General features: G+C 30.3%; 1 protein-coding gene across 3 annotated transcripts in view; it reads right to left on the reverse strand.

The window, feature by feature from the left end:
* Positions 1 to 20,249, reverse strand: part of LOC106686893 (monocarboxylate transporter 9) — a 62,863-nt gene that overhangs the window by 19,774 nt on the left and 22,840 nt on the right. The window contains exon 1 of one of the 3 annotated variants that reach the window (XM_014430486.2): positions 8,080 to 8,163. The exons of 1 other annotated variant lie outside the window; for it this stretch is intronic. The gene's annotated coding sequence lies outside the window, so the exon portion shown is untranslated. Of the gene's footprint in view, positions 1 to 8,079; positions 8,164 to 20,249 lie in introns of those variants that run through there. One more of the 3 variants, XM_067048937.1, reaches the window with a different exon arrangement.

Consider the following 20,249-nt stretch of genomic DNA (forward strand, 5'->3'; position numbering starts at 1 on the left):
TAATGAAAATAAACATATATTTTCTTTTATTTATTTTTTCTTTCCGTAACTTTAATTTTTTAATTATTATTAAATTAATATATTCATATTTCTTTGTTTCTTTGCATTATATAACTTAAACATGTTTATATCCTTGATTATGTTATCCTACTTACATATTTAATTAAATGTTCTATTTTACACTTTTTTCATCACTATATTCTTATTAATTTTGATTATTTACTTATATCATTCTGTTTATAATTTCTCTTTTTATTTTTTTTTTTAAATTATTTGTTATTATCTTGCTCTTTGTTGTTAGCCTTGATGAAGGCTAGAAGCTCTAGACGAAACGTTGGCACTATTAACTAAGTTCTCTCAACTTATTTTTGTCATTTACTGACAGCACCCCCAACCATTTTCTCCTCGTATATATTATCTACGGTCAAATATCTTCTCATCATTAAAAATTATTAAAGTTACATAATTGTGTGATATAGTTGATTATACATAAACATAACTGGAAATTTGTCAGGGGGTTGTTTGGTCAATGGAGATAACACTGATAAGCATAACTTATTTTTATTTAGTTCCAACATCTTGGTTTAAATTCCAGGTCCCCATCAGATTTGACCTCGTGTAGAAGTTGAACAATAATTTATGTCTAGGCAGCAAATTTCTGGCGAAAATTAATAAACATTCATTCCTCAGGTAAGTAATAATGAAATAATGAAATCAAAATTATTTTTTTCAAATATAAATGAAAGAAAAATACAACTGTACTAAAGTAGCTCAGTTTCTAATATTTTTTGTTTAATATAGCATAAACTTATAAATAGATATGATATTTTTAAATCGCTACTTTATTAATATGTCCATTTTTAATTGACTTTTTTTTTTTAAAATTATGATCAATTCTTGTTTACTAAGGGATGTGAATTTCAAATAAGACCTGCAAATATTTGTAGGTCGTGCATTGAACATGATTAAGAACATTTCAAAAATTCACAAAAACTGTTACACCAACTCTAGTAGCTCTATTTCTTCTTAATTTCCTTTCATTGTAGTTTACATTTATAAGTTTGAAACTTTAAATTATGGCCAGATCAATTTTTAATTTTTTACAGTGAAGGAAATATTTGAGGCCTGTACACATCAAATAAATAAATAAATCTGTTGTCACTTTTTTACTATTTTTACCTTTAAAATATACAAATAGAGATAAATCAAAACAGCAGGTTGGAATGCCAAATATTTTTTCGAAGGAATATTCGATTTTTGGAAAACAAAATTACAATACTTTTTAGCGATTGTTATAAACAATTTAACGCGAAAAATGGCATACTTTTTTTTTGGTATGCCTTATAGTTGTTCGAAAAATGTTTTACATTGAATTACTGGAGTAGTATAACTAGCAAAAAAAAAAAAAAATAATAATAAATAAAAAAAAAAAATTAAGGCAACCTTACTTGTTTAACTGTTGCTTTGATTACTATTAGGAATCAGGGATTGCTAATGCCTCAGTTTAATAAATAATTAAATATATAACTGTCATGTTCACAAAACTTAACTATTTTTCTAAGGGTGTTTTCTTCTATATGCAAATAATATGTTCAGGCAAAATAACTTTACCTGATAAATTCATGAACTTTATTTTTTTGTGATCAAAGTTTCGAGCTGATCACCTCATTTTCCCGTTCAAGATTTATAAATTAATATTGGTACAAGTACATTGCTACTTTTTTACGTTTTTATAAGTTTCATACTTCTATATCATATTAAAATCATTAAATTTATTATTATATTTACAAATGAGTACAAGTATCCTTTGGTTAAACCTTAATTTTCAATTAATCGTGTAATTTTTAAGTCATCACGAGACTTAACGAGGTAAATTTCCGTTATTTTGAGTAATAACATAATATATTGTCCATATTTTTTATAGATATATTTCCATCACACTTCAATACTCTTGGATTAAATCCGAATATATAAAAACCCCATAGAGACGATAATAAAACAGTAGAATTAATATTTCAATTTTAAAATCACAAAATTTCTAGCACAAATATTGACTTCCAATAGACAAAAATTAGAATTAAAAAAACAAAACTTGTAGTAGTTTTGGAAGTAGCAGGCAAAAATGAAACTGCTAGAAATAAAATAATGTATAATTTTTTTTTTAAATAAAGATCATGGGTTCCCTTTAATAGCTTAAGACAGAAAATATTAGTTACAGAAAATAATAAAATTAGAATAGAACAGAAATTCCCTAAGTCTAGCAGGAATATTTTTTATATTGTAAGAGGAGACTATAAGATAGTTGGAGCGCTCAATCGGACCACCGGCAATGTTAAACCACTGTAAGCTCCTACTTTCCTCAACTTCCTATCTCAATCCGTTGTCGAGCTATTATTTTTTAATTTTTTTTTTTTTCGATAAACCACATTTTCCCCCTATAAAAATCCAAATCATTTTCGAAATCTAAATGGAATTTTATGTAAGATAGCAACCAATTCTTCCACAAATGTTTCATCGTTAGGCGATTATGGTGGGATTATGGGACTAAGCAAAGTAATCGAGTTAAAATGAATAATTTTCAAAAATAAGACGTAGAATATTACAATGAATTTCCGAGGTAAGAACTTTAAGAATTACAAAAAACATTGTTTTATTTCATCAGCTTTCCAGCCAGGGTTAACCCAAATTTGTTGAATTTATTTTGAAATTATTTTCAAGAAATATTGAGTTTGATAAGTCAAAAAACAGAAATATACAAAAATATAAGTACCTAATAATTTTTTTGACCAGGCTTTCCTGCTTAAGGTATTACCCCTCAAATTGTTCTGATTTTTTTTTTTTAAATCACAAACACAATGTTTTTTATATTGTAAGAGGAGACTATAAGATAGTTGGAGCGCTCAATCGGACCACCGGCAATGTTAAACCACTGTAAGCTCCTACTTTCCTATTACTATCAAAGGAACAAACTAAGAGAAAGGGGAGTTTCTCTTTGTATTAGAAGGAGCAATTTAAACTATTCACCTTTGTAAGGGTTGAGACAGGCATTAAAGTTTTGAAATCCGTATCATAATGACCAAGGAAACAAACCTATTTCATAAACTACTGAAAATTAACTTTGACATCAAGGCATACTTATAATTGTTTGATACAAAAAAAATGTATGAGCTATTAAGGTAAGAAGTATCTGTTACTAAGGAAAAGATTAATGAAAAAAAATAATTCATTTAAGTCTATAGAGAATATTAAGTAAAGCTCACTAAAGTGTTCCATTATACAAGTAAATACTCTGATGTAGTTCGGTTTAACACCCTGAGTGGTTGAATAAAGGAAGGAAAACTACCTTTTCTATGAGAAAATAGTTTAAACACTTTTCCAGAGCAATAGACTTTATCGGAAAACCTACTCCGGCTTTCAGGCCATCTAAAGCCAAAAGGTAAACATTTTTACAAACGTGTTATTCTTTGCGGAATGTTCCATTATGTCAACCAAAATTCACATTTTCCGGAACTGTCGATTTTCAAAGTACTGCTATATACAAGGGCGTGGAACGTACATCATGGTATAATCTAATCATTTATTTATTTTCAAGCAAAATAATATCGAAATTGAGTTGCGTAATTATTTCCAGATAATAGAAAATGAAACTTTGTTGACACTTTTATTTCGTGGCGGACCTAAGAAATGGAAATTCGACCTCCACACTCTGGTTAGAATATGGTGGAACCTACAGGATAATCCTTCTCTTCCTTGTATTTCAGAAATGATAAGGTGTTAGGTAAAAAAAATATTTTTGATTTCCCAAAATGTTAATTTATCACAAGGGCAGAAGTCGGTAATCCACAGCTATCGTAAAGTATATCTGCTTCTTTAATAATAGTTTTGTTATCAAGGGCATAAGTAAATACCAATAATCGAGGGAGGGATAGTTTAACAATAATAAAATTTTGTAGTATACAGCCTCATTGGTTGTACTCTCTTTGTATCTTAATCTAGAAGTAAGTTGGATGAAACATTGGTTTTCAGTTCATAAGCTATGCTTGTTTGTGTGAACTATGTAATTAAAAAAGAAACAGATTACGCCTAAACAGTGTTATTTAATGCAGTCCATTGTATTACAGTTCAATGCCACTAAGCAAAACTTCCTATCTCAATCCGTTGTCGAGCTATTATTTTATTAAGTTTTTTTTTTTTTTTTTTTTCGAGAAACCACATTTTCCCCCTATAAAAATCCAAATCACTTTTTATCATTTTCGAAATCTAAATGGAATTTTATGTAAGATAGCAACCAAATCTTCCACAAATGTTTCTTCGTTAGGCGATTATGGTGGCCTAAGCAAAGTAATCGAGTTAAAATGAATATTTTTCATAAATAAGACGTAGAATATTACAATGAATTTCCGAGGTAAGAACTTTAAGAATTACAAAAAACATTGTTTTATTTCATCAGCTTTCCACCCGTTAATCCAAATTTGTTGAATTTCTTTTGATTTCCGAGAGATATTGAGTTTGGGAAGTCAAAAAAACAGAAATATACAAAAATATAAGTACCTAATAATTTTTTTGACCAGGCGTTCCTGCTTAGGATATTACCCCTCAAATGTTTCTGATTTTTTTTTAAACCACAAAAACAAAGTTTTTTATAGTTTGCCAAGCAATTTTACACTTTATCTATTCTCTTAAAGGAGTGAAGGTAGCTATTACAATCCGTTAATTAGAAAATGAAATAGAATGAAATATTAAGATGACTGCTCATTAAGTAATCTCCGTCGGTATAAAGTTAGGATGCTTAGATACTACTTAACATCTTAATATAGCATTTACATAAATTCATCTAAAATAATTTATTGATGATTTAAATATTTTTTAAAAATATTTATTAACTTATAAATGTGGCTTTTATATATTTTTTACGTTCTTGAGTTTGTCGTCCATTGCAAAATGTTAGTACACCTATAAGAAACATATTAAAACTATTCACGCCTTAAGTATATGAATACAGTTCATTATCTACCCGATGCCAGACAGTTTGACTAAGCATTCATTATTATCTTAATTGTAGTGTAAGTTAACTTACACGTGTCATTGTACGCACTTGAAATTATATTTGTTCTGAATGATATCCAATCTCAAATAGACCTTGGGATGCGCGGTAATAATTTTGAAATTACATAAGTTTAATTAAGATAACCCCTCGTCGAGAGTTTCATTCAGGGTTATGAAATGGATAAAGTGTGAGGATGAATTGGATATACAGTAACCTTTAACCTGGCCGCTGATAACAGATTTAAGCGAGGATATCCTAACATGAATGGCAAGCGGGAAAATTTCAATGCTAGGAAACACTTTGATTTTAACGAGATGTGAGATTGTCGGCGTCAATCACTTGCTAAAATGCCACTAAAATTACTATTTAGTTCTAATTTGTAAGCTGAATACAGTGGAAAATTCGTTTTTTCTTCAAAGAAGCGCATGCATAGTTAAATGCACTAAAACGGCACATAAATGATTGAATTGCACTTATTACACGGTTGAATAATTTAATTAACAAAAATGATAAGTTAAAAAATATACCATTTCGCTGTTTTTCTTGAATAGAGGCTCATCTGACAAAAACAAGTTTTTTTTTATTGTGTTTAAGATTTTCCAGATATTGTTCTGCAGGCTGAAGATAATATGTTATAGCTCTAACAGCTTTATGCAGGTTTGTAGGACGACTTCAGTAAAGGAAGTAAGCGCAGTCTACGGTACTATCTTTGGAAAACTTACAATTGTAAATAAAATTTTAAATAATTGTCAGATGTGCCACTAATGAAGCAAAGCTCTATTAGAGAATTATGGGAGGGAGTCTGAACTTGAAGATGCCATATTTAATGCCTCTAAGATGGATGGCGTTAGGTTTCAACCGAAGCCTGTCAATTCTACCAACTACGGTTTCATCCACTTTACAAAAATCACCTTGCCACACTTGTGTCCTACTTGGCCCAAATATTTGCTTCCAGTATGTTGTGGTCCGTATGAAAGGAAAAAAAGTAATTTATGTGTTGGAGAGAGGCGCTTTTGTGAATGGAAAACTAACCCAAAAGTAAAATATTTGCTGGTTCGGATTTAAAAAATAAGCTAGGTTAGAAAAAACGGAGGACCTGAAAAGTAAAAATCACAAAAAAAAAAAAAAAAAAAATTATAAAGAAAATATCCTTCCAATTGATATACAAAATTTAATGATGTTAAAATATAAATAAATTTCCCTACAAATACACAATGACCTATCTCTTATGTGTCCATAATATATTATAGAGATGTATTATATATATACACACATATATTGTACAAAAGATGTAATATATAAGATAAGATTATATATACATAAGATATATTATACAGATGTAATAATTCCCAATATCATAATGTTGTAAAATTAATTAATTATCATAAAAAGAGCCTAGTAAAAGTTGTTTAGAATTTGGCTGTACCGAGAAGTGAGGTTGTTTTTCTAAAACCAATATTTCTCCTATATAATATGACAAAAATCGTGCTGTCTCCAGAACTTTTCTCAGTGTACACAGCTGAAACTGTTGGAGCCAAGTACGACAGAGCTGTTAAGCCGACGATATAGCCATCTACAGCAGTTCAATGAGTGCAGAGACAGCTCTATGGCAGGCGGAGAAGACTTGTAGGGAAATCACCAAGAAAATGGGAGGGCTGAATATTACAGTTAATCTCAAGAAGACTGACTATTATTTTCTCCTTTCAGAAGAACAAGCACCCTCTTCCTAAAGTCTATATGGTAGCAAGATGCGAGAACAAACCGGCAGAATGTAATGTATCAAGGTGTTACCCTTGATAGATACCTGACATCAGCTCGCCTCTGCTTTAAGAGATCAAGTTGGTTAGGGTTAAGACTTACAGGCTTAATCACCAGCTAACATCTCCTAACCTTTCTCTCAGCTTCAAATTACCGATGTACAAAAGTATTCTCAGATCGGCCCTCCTCTACGGAGTACCTATGATGGCTAGCGAAAACTCACTACATCCATTCGACTCTTGGACTGCCGACAGTGACGGAATTCATCTCATGAAGGCACACCAAATTCTTTGATAGTCTTTAACACTGCACAAACATAATTTTCCAGACATTACCACCAAGAGGACGCCCACAAAGGTGTCAGTCTAGAAAGTAGTGGAACAAAAAAAAATGAATAAATTTAAAACTTTTTATGGGTAAAATGTTTACATCTGAACATCAGAATCTCAACAAAAGATATATAATTGAAATCCATTGATTGTAAATGAGCAAAATCTAGAACTTTATACCTCCTACTTAAATTTGTGCAATTTAATTAAAATGAAATTTACTTACGTTTATAGTTATTCTACTAACAATAGTTTAGAGGTTAAAAAATAAAAATATACGGTAATAGTTAATTTACCATATAAGACCTACACACCCTTAGGGATTGATAAACTCTTTACCAACGTCTTTTGAAACACTATAATGACAATGAAAGAAATTCATTTTTAATTACTTATAGGTTAACTTGCATATTTATTAGACAAGCGTAAGAATATCTAGTATTTCTGACTAAAAACTCAAAGATTTCTATAACATTTCTAGGGTCGTGATTAATTTTACTAGGCACGAAATAAAGAGAACCACGTGAAACCCAGGTTCGCTCCGATGATTCAAAATCAAGGACAGTGATTTATCAGCTTATTGACTACTAACCTATACGACCTTTGTAATATACTCATTTAGGCACACTGTATCGTTGGATGATAAACTCGATTAATTATTTACATTTATTCAAAATATGGTCTCTAGCATTGAGCAAACATTCATTTACGTTTTGAAATAGTCGATGTTCTTTATAGTGATGAAAAACAAATTAAATATTAGTATTATTAGGTTACTAATAATTACTTGAATACCTTTTTAATTGCAAATAAAAATCTTCAATTTGAAGTATATTTTAAACGGTTTGATTAAACAAATCGAGATATCCTGAGGAAAAACAATTAGCTATTATGTGTTAATCAATCTCGTATAAATGAAAAATGAAAGTATGCACCGCTACAAACCATAAAGGGTCAGAGTTTCAGTACTTTTTAATGAAGTTCTATTGCTTGATTAACAGTTCTGCAAGCAGGCGATTTGTTCATGATCACGGACTACTACTAGATTTTCGCCAATTAAGGGTACTTACTTTGTGAGGTTGCGTGGATCCCGGAGTAATCTCGAGTAAAAAAATAGAGAAAATAAATCGATTTTTTGCATTCCATGTTATTAAGGTTACCAGGTTATAAAAATAACAAACTAGCTAATGAAAGCCATTAAATACTGGTATTTATGTGCAGCCGGTGAATGCATTTGTTATGCCTATGGAGGGGCGTGGTAATGTCTCAGAAATAATTTGATAACCCTAAAAGTTTATTATTAAATAAAACAAAATTAACATTATTACAAAATCAATATTATTAGGCACATTTTTGAAATACTTTTCGGTGTTTATATGATGGTGAAAGAAATGATGAAACACAAGATTGTAACAGACGCACCGATTATATAATCTTCTTATGCCGGATTCCCACAGGCAATAGACAATTAGGAACTCGGAATCCAGTAAGCCGATTACTTATATCTTCCCGTTCATTGGTGGATTATTGTCGAGCTGATACAATGTTTCATTGGCCACAGGTCCGTGAGGTGGCAACCAACCCCAAAGCTTACTTCCCATAAACCACATCGGCTAGGTCAATGTATATTGAATAAGTCAGGTGACTTTTTGGTCAATGTATTTTTACCAAATTAAAAGTCACCTGGGGTTTGTCATTATTATCAACAAATCATCCTTTAAAATCCACAACTGTTCGATTGATTAATCAAAGAAGTTATACAAAAAAATAGTGGGTAATTAATTCTAAAAACGAATAAGAAAAATATAAAAATCAGTATAATTCGTACATTTTATTTTTTGGAAAACTCCTGTATTCACTCTTATGCGCAATATCAGTTAGGTGGTGTGACATTAATAAACACCTAACTGATATTGCGCATAAAACAAATCTGTAACAATACTAATAAAAATAATACTTCAGAGACGATTCATTGTAATCTGATTAGTGAAAACGTAACATTGAATAAGTATCCATACTTTAATAAAATATCAAAATTATCCAATAGAAATAAATTAATAGTATATAAAGCGGTTCTAAGACCCATTTTAACTTATGCCTGCCCCATATGGAGCTTTAATAGTTCAATAAATATAAAAAAATACAAGCATTTAAAAACAAATGCCTCAGATTCAGTAATAACTATGTATATTACACGAGAATATCTAAAATGCACACTGAATCAAATTATAAACACAAAAGAACTAAACATACATTAATGTAATGATAAATAATGATATATTGTGTTTCATGGTACCCAATGATATGTATTTAATTCTATCCAATGTTATGTATTTTGTTTTAATTCAATAAGGTTTAGGGTTTTTTTTTCCTTCGGTTTGTTTTGCCAAAATGCAGAAGTTTGTAAAGTGTAATTAGTATAACGAAAATTGTATTGTATAAAGGGTATCCCAAAAATATAGCAAATATTGTACATTTTATACTTATGCAATTAAATATGTTTAAAAAAATGATTAAGAATTGATTATAAGTTTTAAATATATATATTTTTTTCCATGCATTAGTATTTATGATTTTAGATTTATCATCATTATTTTTTAAAAATGTGTAAGCAGCATAGCCCCGTCTCTATACTAGTATTTTTTTATGGAAAAAAAATTTAAAAATATTTTATTATCCGTTCTATTACATAAAAATCTTGAGTACTTAGCTCAAGTCTCATGAGCTAAATCCAAATAATAATTCTACTGTTTTATTATCAATTAAAAGGGTTGTTGATATTTAATATATATATATTTAATCCGAAACTAAGAAGGTGTGATGTGAGTTATGGGAATGCCTGAATGATATGGTAATAGTCATATTGCTATTTCAATACTGACATTTTGGAAGCGTTTCTTTTGTAATAAATTATACATTTATGTTTTCTATGTTTTTTTTTTTTGCTTTTTTAATACACTTAAATAAGATCTTTGCTAACACTAGTTCAACTTATATACAAATTCTCCCTTCAGTTTTGTTGGAAGTCGGATTAAAATTATTATTATTTCAATAGTAACAAGTAGGCGAAGGGAGGGTCAAGTAGGATAAAGTTTAGATCCTAAAAGAAACGTCTCTAAAATCCAACTCAGTTCCCATGAAAATTTTTAACCCTCTAACTCATTTTAGAGGTTTTTAAGTTAAATGTGAAAAACACCAAACAATTTTTTAACTTGGCTCAAGCACAACTAAATTGGAAAAAAACAACTCTTTTTCGCATCTTGGTTTTTTTTTTATCTATTTCATATAAAATTCTAGAATCTTTTTTTCACATTGTTTCGATTATATCAAAAACGGCTCTACCGATTTTGATCAAACTCCGTGAAATGGAGTCTGTCCATATGAATGCACAGTTGAATTACTTTAATATGAGCTAGGTGTAATTCTCATTGGAAAAATCTGAATGGGCCTAAATGATGAATGTTTCAAAGTACCTTTTATTTGTTAAGATAAATACAAAATATCAAAGAATTTTATGAATAACTAAAGAAGGAAAAGTAGAGTCTTCCATTAGAACGGGAAAAGTCGAGACCGCCCATCTTTCCCGATTGCGTGAAGACTTCGTTACCTTTGTTAAACTGTCGTATTCTTGGCAGGAACAAAATTTATATTCATTAATCCAACCTAAAGAAGCTCTAAAATATGACTTTTTATAGCAACAGAAAAATAAAAGTCTTTTTCCATTACTTTCACCTTCAGATTTGTTTTGCTAAAAATAAACTTCACTAAACACCTGTAGTGATAACTTATTACAACATCATCCTATAAATTTACACAAAACTTGGGGGCTATGTAGTGAAGTAGAGTGGTGAGAGTTATGTGATGTGGCGCACCGCACCATATCTTTCTAGCATGCGGATGTGCATCTAGGTTCCCAATGTACAATCCAGTCTACTTTTTATCAGATTTAGAGAAAAACGAGTTCTAGCACTACGTTTTCCGATGATGATTAATATCTTTCACTCCCAACTCTTAAGATACAGGATAGATCTTTGAAGAGTAGTGTAAACATTCTTCTATATTGAAAATATGTATCGAGTTATATCAACCAGCCACTTTAGCCAATCTTTGAAAACCTTGACAATAAGAATGATCACAAGAGACAGGCTGTCAATTGATACTTTTTCTAACCTCTTAAGAATTATTAAATTTTTTCTTTACGTTAGCTATAAACTCATGGGTGGAAGTAAGAATGATATTCTTTGTTTATTCTGAGACATGGTTAGAATCGGTTGATTTCCTCTAGATAACATGATAAAAAAGTTACATATTCGTCAGTGGGCCCAGAACGGGTGATACGGGAATGTTGTGAGGATAAGACTGAACGAGATCGGAGATGTATAATAGACAGCGGGATTTGATAATGTAATAGAGGATGCCAGGAAATATTTACGAAAGAATAAATCCACTCTTCGTAAAATCGGATGTCAGAAGCGTTCCTCGGGGCCCCGATGGTGAAACGTATAAAGCAATTAGTCAAATGTTTTAGTTTTGCTTCAAGATCTCTAGAGGCATCTCCGAACACCATACAACAGTAGTTAAAATGAGGAAATATCAAGGCGGTAACCAGGAGCTAGCGAGTCTCAAACAGGAATTGCTAAGAAGGTAATTCAGTTTCTTTAAGGTAGAGAAGGAACCATGTGAGAAATAGGAGATTAGGTTTTTTCAAGACAGAGTTGGGTCAAAGACTAAACGAAACTAAAGGACTATATAATTTTAAAATAATTCTCTATGTTGTTGTTGTCTGGGGCTTAAGGGCGTAAAACCCTGAGGTCATCAACGCCCATGTTTCGTGCTTTATATTATATTTCTATAATTCTATTTCACTTTAAATAATTTCGAAAAAAAAATTTAAATAATTACTTCTGTTGGTATTTTTTATTACGTATAACAGATTTTCTGGTTTAAATCTTATTTAAAAGGCCATTCCTTTTTAAGAAAACCAAGACCATTTCCACGTTCTTCTGGTTATCATTCAGAGCATCCGATATACTCGGTCCTACTCCCAATCTACTCAGGTTCTCTATGTTGTTATGGCTTGGTTCACGTGATCTAGGGCTAAGACACGTGATGAGACCCTCCTCCGACTCATCTTTAGTAAATGGATGCTCACCACTTCATCCAATTAAACGTGAATTAATTATTTTTTCTTTATAACTTGGTATTATTTACAAGGTAAAGCATTTGAATCGAAAAATGGAAACAGACAAGAAAAAAGTTTACTAACATATTATTCGGGTATTTGCTTAAATTTAAAGAACAGAATTTAACATTTTATCCAAACCAGATATCAATCCTTGTATGATGAATCTCTAGCAACTCAAAACCACGTGTTTCCAACTTGGCTTCGAGTTCTATTTCTGATAACCTCGTGTGGGTCTGAAATAAAGATGGTCTCGAGACCTTTTAATATAGAATGCTATTTTATACGAGGAGAATATGTTTGGGGGTGCGGTCAAAATAAAACACAAATAAGTTGATTTGTTTTATCGTGCCAACGTTTCGGCCAGAATTTCTAGCCTTCATCGAGGCTGTTAGCTTGAAATCTAACCGTCAAGTGCCAATGGATAGATATTCAAAAAATCTGAATCAAGCCATTATTGCATAATTTTTACACTTGCCCGTATTTTTATTTTTAAAAAAGAATTTTTTTTTAGTTGTAAATTTAAACGTTGTTTTTTGTGCCACCCCTGGCAATCGCTTGGGTAGTGAAAGACAGGCGATAGCCCATATCGTTTAGGACTGTGCTTTTTACACTAGAAGATTGAATGAACTGGGTATACTTCCAAGTGTGCAAGTGTTGGCGGCTTTGGGAAATGCGAAACATATTTTAATAAGGTTAAGTCTTTTTTTGGGCCGCCCATAGCTCAGTGGTTAAGACACAGTCTTACCAATTTGATGTCTATTGGTGGTGTCGGTTCGAATCCGGCCTGGGACGTTGACTTTTTTCATTGAGTGGTGGTCCCACAAAATGAAGAACTTTGACCCCCAACCATGGTTAGGCAGTATAGGACTCCAATTGGAGTCTTGGCCGAAAAAAAAAGAAGTCTTTTTTGACAAAACAAACTTTGCAATGATTGGAAGATCAATAAATGAAAGAATATTTATAGAAAATATCATCATCCAGGCTCAGATTTGTGTACGCATATTTTATTTTCGTTTCAGAAGTTTTAGTGAATGACAGGTGCAAGAGAACCCCATAGAAGACATCAATTATTAGAGGGTCTGGGATCAGCCGATTGAAAGGAACTGAGTACACTTGAAAAAGATATTTATATATCCATATCAGAGGAAGGCATTGAGAGGGCCTATCCTGCAGGATCGATGGGGGGGAGGACAAGGGTGACAGAATGTAAGGACCATCACTCTCAAAAGGGACTACTGCTATTGACAGCCGGCTTCAGTCCATTTATTTTTTGGTAGCTACAAAATTAATTTTTCATATTGCGTGCAACTTCTTCGAGTAAAGTATACATTTTTTTAATTTCCTTATGGTTACATAAAAAAGAGGTCCAGGGTGTGATATTTAAACAATTAAGTAATATTAAAATTTTATTCTCCTCTCTCTCATGGCGTATGTTGCTCTCCAAAGACAGATTAGTCCAAAAAGTCCGGTAGAAACTAGAATAGAATCCTTTCGAAGATCAGAAATACAGCTGAGGTATCAACAGTGAGAGTGTGTTAGCAAAGGAAAGAGACCGCCGGCTGATCAATAAGGAGTACAGTGCAGGGCAGGTAAACAACCTGTTGCCAACTCTACCTTTTGCTATAGACCATATCTATGTATTTTTAATATAATGCCGTATATAAAAAAATAAAAATAAATAATTTGATTCCATTTGTGATTTACTACGTAGTAATAAAGTAAATTAAGACTTTTTGAACACATTTTAGTCTAATTTGAAGTTTCTACATTTTTATTTTAATATGTATACAATATTGTAGTTATCAGACAGGAATTATCGATACAACCATAGTATTGAAATGTCTGTGCCCAATAGAAATGGAACCAGAGAATTATATCAATCCATTAAAACTAGTTTCATAATAATCTTCTGCCGCATTGATGGCTGTTATCCTCTAAAAGGCTTATTCTCTGGGCCTAAATTTTAAAGAAGTGGACCATTTTAACAATTCCTTAATTATTCACGTGACTTCCGTGATCATAAAATAACAGTAGGCAACACAAAATAGAGCTCAAATCACTTCACAAGAGTATCCACCGACCTTAGATGGAATAATGAAAAGTTTCTGAAAGCAGACGGATGGGATGGGACTGAAGCGCGGGGACCCAACCAATCTTTAATTAAAAAGAAAATTGTACGAAAACGTGTATAACTCACCTTTAACTGACTTAATAAAATAAACGAAAGACAAAGATGAGTTAGAAGTAATAAATAATATTCTTATACTAAATCAATATACAATAAATTCATTGACTGTCATCATACAAATAAAAATTTGGAGCAGTGCGCTCATCGCCCAGCTTTCATTTACTAACGTACATACCATTTGTTAAAGATAACGCTTTTTTTTTCGTCGTTTCCAAAAAACGAATCAAACGAATTTTGAACAAAAATATCTCAAACATTCTTAGGAGCAGAAAAAATGAAATGAGGTTTAATTTTAATAAATAAAAATTAAGGGCTAAAAAGGAAATTCAATTGTAAAGAAAATTCTTAATAATTTTATAATGAACTTTTCTAATTTACATATTAATTATGATTAACCTAATTCTGTTTACAAAATTCAATAAACTAATTTTAAATAAATAAGTTTGAAAGTACCCAAAGTTTCCTTTTCTCCTAACCCATTTTTAAAAACTTTCAATATAAAATAATTAGTTGTACTGTTACAAATAAAATTCCAAAGGGTTAATTTGTTAAACTTTATTATATTTAATTTTCACCCTTTTTTTCACTTCTTTTTCTTCTGCTCATGACCCAGTTCCACAAATAGAAATATTTCCAAACAACATCCAAAAATTAATATATAGTCATATTCAATAAAGTTGATATTGCACCTTAATAATTTATTTTTTTTACGTTTAGATACAACAATTAATATTTAAATACATATACATCATTTCATTAATTTATGATCATTTACTATGTCCACGTAATAAAAGTAATAATAAATAAATAAAATAGATTTTTTTAACTATTAAAAAATTAGTAAAGAAAACAAATTAAAATCAATACAAAACTTGGACAAAGAGTATTAGACAAATCCCCAAAGTAATAACAATGGAGAGCACTGTGCTGGAAAGTAATTATTATTATTTATTTATAAAGGTAATTTATAAATATTATGAATAATATGGGAAGGCCAATAATCACTTGAAAAAAATAATTTTTTAAACTGAAAAAACTGTTTTAGGCAAATATTATTTTAAAAGAGCAAAAAATGAGAGTTAAAAAAAGAAGCTGGCCAATGAAAAATTTTATATTCTGTTGGGAATGTATAAAAATTATTCTTAAACTTAAATGACAGATGTCCACAAATTAATAGTAAAGTAAGACAAAATATAAACAAGTACTAAGATTTTTTGGCTCAATCGCAAGAAACTTTTTAGATTTGTTAAATGGTCATAAATTAATGAAAGATGTATATGTATTTAAATAATTATTATTGTATCTAAATTTAATTTTAAATTTATTAAGATGCAATATCAACTTTATTAATTATAACTATATTTTAATTGTTAAATATTGATTGGAAATATTTCCATTTGTAGAACAGGATAATGGACGTTGTTCAGGTGTAAACAAGGAATAAAGAAGTGAAAAAAAGGTAAAAATTAATTTTCTGAAAATAAATATAATAAATTTTTAAAATCATTTCCGAAGTAAACAGTGGTATTGAGTGCTGTATTGAGCAACGTACACTGCTGACAGTTTATTTGAGAATGACCTATTTATTTATTTATTCCATTTGGTAAAAGTAAATATCTATTTCCTATAGATTGTAACAGTCTAGAATGTAATAGTTGAACAAACAAAATTAAATAAAATGGCAATAAAGGTAGTAATAACCCATTTTTCTTAAGGTTGGTAATCCCATAAAATGGTCCATAAAATTTTGTTCAGACTCAACTCTTGCAGACCTTTTCAAAGTACAAGGTCAAAACGACGGTAAATTTGTCTAAATTGCAATAAATATTTACGTTTTCTTAATTTAAAAAAAAATCTTTTATACGATGTTATATACAAAAATATACTCTTCACGCAATATTGTATCTATTATCAAAACGTTTATATCCTACTGGTAGTTTGTACGCTAAGCGTATTTAATCGAAGGATATGCCCGGGTGGCGTTCGAAATAGGATTAAAACAACAAAAACCACTTATTTATTACCGCTTTCGCATAGACAGTTTTTGGATATTCGAGTAAATTTTTTGGGGGGTGAAAAATTGTACAATAAACTAGCTTCCATGTGTATAAAGTTATATTATAGGTAATTCAATTATTAATAATAATTAGTATTAGTATAGATCTTATGTAATTAATTGTCTAGCGTTGTTTAATTATTGGACAAAATAAAGGAGTCAGAAATTAAGTATATTTTCAGTTATAGCTTAATGACACTTCCTGTTCTGAAGATTAAACCATAAATATTCCCTCAGAACTATAATTTGGCAAAAATTTAAACATTTAGTGCGTGTTCATGTGTAACGATAAAGATGGCTCTTTATTTGTCAATACAACAATATTTACACTTGACATATATAACACCTTCATAATTACTATAAACATAACGTTCAGTTTTTCATATAACAACACAAGTTTTTCCTAATTAAATTAATTGTAATTGATCATATGGCGAGAGGTTTCAAATGGGTTTGCCACTAAAACAAATGTAAAATAATGAAACTTTAAATGAATTATAATTAAAAATAGATTTAAAAGAAATATACTAAAGAAATAAAAATGTTGATAATAATTTCGACAGTGGCAAACCCATTTCAAACACTCTCTTTGTAAACGTCAATCATTGCCGTTGAAGACGTTAATCATGCCACCACAAACATATGAAAAAAAATGGCAACCTACCTGAAAAACGTCTTCAATTATCAAACTAGTAAATAAATGAGATTCACTAACATATGGACTTTCCTTAATTGCTAATTATGCGTAAAACAGATACAACTATAAAACTTGGAGCAACTACTGATCTAGTCAAGTTAATTTGATTGATTTTTTCCTGGGTTTCAAATGTAGTTTTTTTTTTGTGAACATTTCAACACATTAATTGTTTTTCTAAATTTCCTGAAAAGTATCACTATTAGATCGGAATTCAAATAAAGTACACGATCATTTGTAGCAGTGCTTACAGCAATAATCTTCACAACAACTTCGACAATATTTATGCTGGGCCTATTGGGTCTCTTCTGTCAGCTGTCCAAATGATAAAATTTGATACTTTACGATTTCAGCACAATGACATAGAATTTTATGAACCATAACCAGTAAAGGACACGAAGAATAATGGTTCATTAATAACAACATAATATCTCTGGCATTGGATTCAAATGAAAAATTACACCCAATAGTTTTATTAATTGTTCTCCTATGCCCATAATTTGGTGACTAACAGTAATAATAAGGAGAAATCTTCCAGATCTTTTCATTTTTACTAAGAACAACTTCCTTGTTATGTGTCCAAGATTGAACCTAGCTCCAACCTGAATAGTTATTGAATTTTATTTTATGAATCTTTATCGGTTATCTTTCATTTTTTTTCAAAAATACGTCGATAGGCTATATGGAAGAGGCATTTGTTTATAATGTTAAGAGTTTAAATAAAATTCGGATCCATGAAGCTTAGTTGAACCAAAATAATATTCGTAACTGCTATTCTTAAATATCGTGGAGTAGAATCTTTGAATTGGACCTCATAAATGTAACATTTTTGCATGGACCCTGATTGCACCCTGTCAGTCAGGCATAATAATAGTTTGTGCACTACTTCAATGGCCCAATTGCTGATTATAACTTTTGATTATTTTTAATTCATCTAAAACTAGGACAATCTAAGAAGTTTCTTTGGTAAGTACTCGTATAAACTTCAAGTGTCCACAAAATCTTGTTGATCTAGCTGTTGGATAAAGCCACAATATCCCCAACATCAAAATTTTTAGGGTTCAGCTTTTTTGGTACAAATGAAAACAAATTTATAAATTTTCTTTATCTGCATCTTCAGATATGGTGGAAGACTTATACTTATGCTGCCTGTGGCCTACGCTTCCATCCCATCCCCTGACACCAACGTCCACTGATCTTGTCCTGCAACTGTCAAATTAATAATCAAATGTTCTTTCTAGTGGAATGGATATTTAATGTGCCATATGATCTAAAATTTGTTACAACGATGCCTCTTCTTCAATTTGATTAATCTTCTATAGAATTCTGTAAACGAAGGGTTTGAAGATGATACATTCCGGAAATCCATAGCATCTCGTTCACCAGAAAAACTAAGTGATAATTCTGCAGCTAATGTAACTTTACAACAAGTAGAAGAGAGTATATTTTTAATTTTTCTTTTTTTCGATCTTTCGCAGTACACATGAAAGTACCTACTTACGTTGTTTTTTTTTGTATAGATAGAAAGCAAGGAATTGAAAATGGACAACTTATAGTCTTGTGTGAACTAAAAAACACAGCAATGATAACTGAGATAAGCCACATAATTATATTTCTTATCGCACTTTCGGGTAAACATTTGCAGATTTTATACAAGCATATGATACGTAACAAATACGAACGTATATCACGCATAAACGAAAATCACATACTGTTAATAATGATAATAATATGTAAATTGCAATCGAAAATAGCATCTAGGGTCTTTGATACATATTTAAATCCTTAAAAGCTTCTCAAAAGGTCTTTAAGCCTTTTAGTGCCAGCGCCGATATATCGTTCGAACTTGTAGTGCTTTACTATACGCATTGCGAGAGAGCTTTATCTCAAAATAAATTTATAATACGTTATAGATGATCTAATTTCATTCAGAATTAAAAAAAAATAGTTTTTCAACAACATAAAAAAAATGTGATCGTAGATACTTAATATTAGCGTTTAATCTTTTGGAGCTCAACCAAACAGGTCTTCACTAAGCAAAGAATAAACTCTAACTCGTCGGGACAAGTTAGTTTTTCCTTGAACCTTGTGAGCAGTACATTACGTCGCAGTAACAGTTGGAAAAGCGTCTGTTGCGCTAAAAAATATTTTGGAAATGCAAAATATATACTTTATAATAAATAGTCTATATAAAGTTATGATGTTTCGTATGTGCAAATACTTTTTGTAAGAGAGAACTCAATTTTTATTTCATTATCATTTATACCTATGTTATTTATATAGTTTTCAATGATTATAGAAAAATTGAAGTCGTTGATTTTTTCTTTATTTCGTCCTTAATACACTGCTTTTTTATATAAATATTGTTTTTTGTTTGGTTTTTACGAGCCTTTTTCCAAACTCTGGTAAAAATCGTGAACTTAGGCCGGTTGTCTTAGTCTTTTTTACCTGGCACTAAAAAGGTTAAATTTTTAACTGTTGATAAAAAGGCTGTTATTTTTTTTTACTGAACTTCGTGCTTTCTCAGAACTTAATATATTATTATTTTTATTTTTTTGGCGTGGGTTTTACTGTATTTGTATTTCACGGAAGTATCAGTTACTTAGTATTCTTGTGGTCTTTATTATTGGAAAAACTGCAATTAGCGTTGTAAGAAAGTCAGTTTGTTTCATTAGCTCTAAAGCCATTGGTAAATGAGCTTTTGAACTTTTCAAATAAGATTAATGATCATAAATTGTAAAAAAATAGTCTAATTCTCAATTTGAAGAAGCTGCATATCTCTGGAACTCCATTTCCTCTGTACATACGTCATGTACCAACCCTCTCCTCGTTTGTTTGTTTGTTTGGTTGTTTAGTGGCGCCAAACTTCATTGGTCATCAACGCCATTTATATTTTATTTAATTTTGGTAATATTCGTTAAATTTTATTTATTTTTTAATTTTTTAACTTTTTTTTTTTTATTTATTTATTTTTTTTTCTTCCGATCAAGTT

The sequence above is a fragment of the Halyomorpha halys genome, unplaced genomic scaffold, assembly GCF_000696795.3.
Source record: "Halyomorpha halys isolate HHAL.00 unplaced genomic scaffold, Hhal_1.1 Scaffold894.1, whole genome shotgun sequence".
Classification (NCBI taxonomy): Eukaryota; Metazoa; Arthropoda; class Insecta; order Hemiptera; family Pentatomidae; genus Halyomorpha; species Halyomorpha halys.